Source organism: Canis lupus, chromosome 35, assembly GCF_003254725.2.
Source record: "Canis lupus dingo isolate Sandy chromosome 35, ASM325472v2, whole genome shotgun sequence".
Taxonomy (NCBI): Eukaryota; Metazoa; Chordata; class Mammalia; order Carnivora; family Canidae; genus Canis; species Canis lupus.
The window spans coordinates 25,651,310-25,657,352 of NC_064277.1; positions in this window are offsets into that span (position 1 = coordinate 25,651,310).

The window sequence follows — 6,043 nt, forward strand, 5'->3', positions numbered from 1 at the left end:
ACTTACATATACATACACACACACTCTCTCTCTCAACAAAAAAAAAAAAAAAAAAAAAAAAAAGATCCAGGACCAGATGGCTTCACAGTTGAATTCTACTAAACACTTAATGAAGATTAACATCTAGGAGCCCATGGGTGGCTCAGTCAGTTAAGCATCTGCCTTCAGCTCAGGTTATGATCCCAGGGTCCTGAGATTGAGCCCCATGTCCAATGTCCCCTACTTAGTGGGAAGTCTGCGTCTCCTTCTCTCTTTGCCCCTCCCCCTGCTCATGTGTTCTTGCTTTCTTTCAAATAAATAAATAAAATCTTTAAAAAATAATAAAAAATAAATTAATGCTATGAGGTCAGCATTACCCTGATAACAAAAACAGATAAAAACACTACCAAAAAAAAGGAGAACTACAGGCCAACATCTCTGATGAACACAGATGCAAAAAATCCCCAACAAAGTATTAGCAAACCAAATCCAATGATACATTGAAAAAAATCATATATGACAATCAAGTGGGATTTATTCCTGGGGTGCAATATCTACAAACCAATCAATGTGATATGTCACATCAACAAAACAAACAAATAAAAATCACATGATCATTTCAATAAATGCAAGAAAACTATTAGACAAAGTACAGTCCATTCATGATATAAACCTTTAAGTACATTTAGAGGGAACATACCTCAACATAATAAAGGCTGTATATGAAAAACCCACAGCTAATATCATCCTCAATGGGGAAAAACTGAGATCTTTTCCCATAAGGTCAGGGAGAAGAAAAAGATGTCCACTCTCACCACCTTTATTCAACATAGTACTGGAAGTCCTAACCACAACAATCAGGCAAGAAAAAGGAATAAAAAGCAACCAAATTGGTAAGAAGCATAACTTCTAATATTTGTAGATGACATGATGCTACACAGAGAAAACCCTAAAGACTCCACCAAAAAACTGCCAGACCTGATAAATTCAGTGAAGTTGTAGGATACAAAATCAATATACAAAGATCTGTTGCATTTCTACATTAATCCTTAAGCAGTAGAAAAAAGAAATTAAGAAAACAATCTCACTTACAATTGCACCAAAACCAATAAAATACCTAGGAATAAACTTAACAAAGGAGGTGAAAGACCTAGAACAAATAATGCTAAAATTTGTATAGAAGACCTTGAATAGCCAAAGAAAGAGGAAAAAGAACAAAACTGGAGCCATCACAATTCCAGTTTTCGGGATATAATACAAAACTGTAGTGATGAAAACAATATGGTACTGGCACAAAAATAGACAGATCATTGGAACAGAATAGAGGGCCCAGAAATAAACCCACAATTATATGGTCTATTAATCTTCAACAAAAGAGGCAAGAATATGCAATGAGAAAAAGTCTCTTCAACAAATGGTGTAGGGAAACTGGATAGCTACATGCAAAAGAATGAAACTAAACCACTTTCTTTCACTATACACAAAAATAAACTCAAAGTGGATAAAAGACTTACATAAGAATCCTGAAACCATAAAATTCCTAGAAAAGGGCATAGGCAGTAATTCCTTTGATATTGGATGTAGTAATATTTTTCTAGATATGTCTCATGAGGCAAGGGAAACAAAAGCAAAAATGAACTATTGGAACTTCATCAAGATAAAAAGCTTCTGCACAACAAGGAAACAATCAACAAAACTAAAAGGCAATCTATAGAATGAGAGAAGACATTTGCAAATGCCATATCCAACAAAAGGTTAGTTTCCAAAATATATAAAGGACTTATAAAATTCAACACTTAGTAAAACAAATAATCCATTTTAAAAATGAGCAAAAGGGACACCTGAGTGGCTCAGTTGGTTGAGTCTCGACTCTTGGTTTTGGTTCAGGTCCATGGTCTCATGGGTCAGTGTTGAGCCCTTTGTGGGGCTCCATGCTCAGTGAGGAGTCTGCTGGAGATTCTCTCCTCCTGCGCCTCCCACCAAAAGTGCTCACACTCTCTCTTTCAAATAAATAAATCTCAAAAAATAAATTAAAAATGGGCATTAGACATGAATGGACATTTCTCCAAAGAAGACATACACATGACCAACAAACACATAAAAAGATGTTTAACATCACTCATCATCAGGGAAATACAAATCAAAACTACAATGAGATATCACCTCATACCTGTTAGAATGACTAAACTCAAAAACCTAAGAAACAACAGATGTTGGCGAGGATGTGGAGAAAAAGGAACCCTTGTGAACTGTTGGTAGGAATGTAAATTGACAGAGTCACTGTGGAAAACAGTATGGGGATCCTTGAAAAATTAAAAATAGAATTACTATATAATCTTTAATTCCACTACTGAGTATTTGCCCAAAGAAAATGAAAACACTACTTGAAAAAGATATAAACACCCCTATGTTTATAGCAGCATTGTTAACAATAGTCAATATACGGAAGCAGCTTAAGTGTCCATTGATTGATGAATGGATTATGAAAAAGTGGTATTTATATACAATAGAATATTACTCAGCCATAACATAGAAGGAAATATTGCCATTTTGCTGATATGGATGGATCTAGAGGGCATAATATTATTTTCTTTACTTAATGACTTTTTTAAAATAAATTTTATTTATTTATTTATTTATGATAGTACACACACACACACACACACACACACACACACAGAGGCAGAGACACAGGCAGAGGGAGGAGCAGGCTCCATGCAGGGAGCCTGATGTGGGACTCGCTTCCAGTTTTCCAGGATCACACCCTGGGCCAAAGGCAGCGCTAAACCACTGAGCCACCTGGGCTGCCCGACTTTTTATTTTTAATATTTAATTTGGAAATAATTTCAATAAAACTTACAAAAAGTCGGAAAACTAAAAATAGTACAAGAAACATCCAAATACCTTTTACCTAGATTTTCCTGTTATTAACATTTTACCCATATTTGCGTTTAACTTACATAACATGTGGCTCTTTGTCCCTAAACACTTTGGTGTATATATCCAAAGAATAGAGAGATCTCTTACATAACTATAGTATAATTGTCATCTTCACAGGTTTACACTAATCCAATACTTCTTAAATTTTATTCTAATATTCATATTTTAATTTCATCAGTTGATCTAATAATATTCCTTGTAGCATTATCCCCCTTCTGGTAAATAATCCACTCTAGGGGCAGATACCGCAATTAGTTAGTTGCCTCTTTTAATCTGGAATATTGCCACAGTCTTTCTTTGCCTTTTGTGACACTGGCATTAAAAGTTTATTTCTCATTTACATCACATGTCTAAAACAGCCTGGGCCACCGTCCTCCATCTTGTAGCTATGTCCTCTGGAATCTATATTCCCTGAGCCCTCCATAGAGAGCATGGAGAGAGGGTGCTCTGGATGAAAGTGATATATCACTTCCACGCATGTGGCTTTGGTGACAATCACATAGTACTACGAAATGCAAGGGGCTGAGAAATGTAGAAATGTAGATAGATGAGTAAGGGTAGAGGGTATAATGTTAAGTGAAATAAGTCAGTCAAAGAAACACAAGTACCATGTGATTTCACACTGATATGTGGAATTTAAGAAACAAAATAAATAATCAAAGGAAAAAAGGAGACAAAAAAAACCACACTCAAAAATAGAGAACAGGGCAGCCCCGGTGGCGCAGCGGTTTAGCGCCTCCTGCAGCCCAGGGCGTGATCCTGGAGACCCTGGATCGAATCCCAGGTTCGGCCTCTCTGCATGGAGCCTGCTTCTCCCTCTGCCTGTGTCTCTGCCTCTCTCTCTCTGTGTCTCTCTACGAATAAATAAATAAAATCTTAAAAAAAAATAGAGAACAAAGATGAGCAGGGGGATGGGTGAAGTAAGTGAAGGGGATTAAGGATACATTTACTGTGATGAGCACAAAATAATGTATAGAATTGTTAAGTCACTACATCATACACCTGAAACTACTATAACACTGTTCAGTAATCATACTGGCGTTAAACAAGTAAAAACAATGGAGATCTAAAATGTACATGGAACATTCTCAAAGACAGACTTATGATATGTCATAAAACAAGCCCCAGTAACATTCAAATTTACGGAAATCATATAGAGTATGTTCTCCAACCACACTGGAATGAAATTAGAGATCAGTTATCCAAAGGAAATTTGGGAAATTCACATATATTTGGAAATTAGAAAACACACTCCTAAGTAACCAATGAGTCAAAGAAGAAGCTTCAAGGAAAATTAGAAAAAACCTTGAGATGACTGATAACCAAATGACAGCATACCAAAATGTATGGGATGTAGTGAAAGCCATACTTAGTGGGAAATTTATAGCTGTAAACACCTGTATCAAAAAAGAAAGATCTCAATCAATAGCCTATCTTCTCACCATAAGAAACTAGATAAAGGAGAACAAACTAAACTCAAAGCAAGTAGAATGAAGGAACACAATGGGTACCCCTAAGAGGATTTGCATTTGCCTCTGTCAGTTAAGTAGAGGAATGTTTTAAACTGAATTCATGATTTGAGACTTTTCAGCCCATCTTGGTTTTGTGAATTTGGAATGACAATCTGTGCAATAGTAGGCTTGCAGTTATAATTCTCAGGCACTATTGTGTTCTGTTCTGTTTATGCCAAGGCAACTTCCTTTACAGTCAGCTAAAGGTAGATATAGATAGGAGTAGGATTACTTTTGGTTCACCATGCCACTGCCCTACGGAAGTTGGGTTTATCAAAGGCAGATTTCTCATCAGATGCTCACCTTAGGTAGGTCTGAGGCTTTGTTTTATGCTTTCTTTTTTTAAAAAAAGATTTTATTTATTTATTCACGAGAGACACACAGAGAGGCAGAGACATAGGAAGAGAGAAAAACAGACTCCATTCTGGGAACCCAATGCAGGACTTGATCCCAGGACCTGGGATCACGACCTGAGTCGAAGGCCGACTCTCAACCCCCAGACTGAGCCACCCAGGCGTCACTGTCTTATACTTTCAAGATCATCACACTGAAGATCAAATTGCTGTTTGGCAAAAGTCTCAGGGTAAAAATCAGCTTAAATGTTGCCTCTCTGAATTTCCACTTCTACTTAGATTTTAAGTTGAGATTCCTTACTATCTTACCAGCTCTGCAATGCTTTTTAGAAGTTACTTGTAAATAATGTATGCTGCATGGGTTGCTTTCACTAAGAGAGTGGATCTGAATAACTAAGCTTCATGTTTCAAAAATGGAAACATACCCTTTCTTTTATAAACCCACTGAAATCAAAGTTTTGTCTCTGCCATTCCAGTGAAACTTCTTGACCTCCACATTTCCAACTCTAATGATAAAGTGTCAATCTAGTCTCTTGGCAACATTTCACATTTTTGAATACTCCTCCTTCCTTGAAACACACTCTTCTTTGGGGGACCACTTTCTCTCATAGTTTTCCTACCTTATTGTTTACTGCATCATTTCCATTATGGATCCTTTCTATATCATTTAACTCTCAATGTTAGAATGTTAGAGTTCAGTCATTGATTCTTGTAGAGAATCTATTGCTTGATGGTCAGTTCCTTCTGTCACAACTGAGACATGCATTCCCCACCTTGCTTACAGTGAGTGAGAAGCTCTTGATGCAGGTCTCTCAGCCACAATGACAACTCCAGAGCTCAAGATCATGTCCTCAAACATGGCACCTCATGTTCAGTAGCCAATCATTGCTGAGAGGTATATGCAATCTTGACTCCTTGCTTTTAGGCAAGACAACTCTGAGGACGATTGCTCTGGTTCCAAAGCTTCTTGTAGAGTTAATGTTCCTGTTCCACCTCCCTCTCCACCCAATACTGCTCTGTACAGCACTGACCTAATCAATTTCTTGCACATACATCTCAGAATTTCTTGCATAGAGAACTGAACCTATATTTGATACTAGAAATGATCCTAGGAAGTAGTTTCAAAAATGGTATTTGGGAGTTGGAGACCTGATGTCAACTGGCATTGAAAATCCAGGGCATGGAGATAGGTTGAGCCCCCATAGCCCTGACAGAAGATTGCAGTACAATTGTTAAAAACTTAATGGTGGTGAAAGTAAG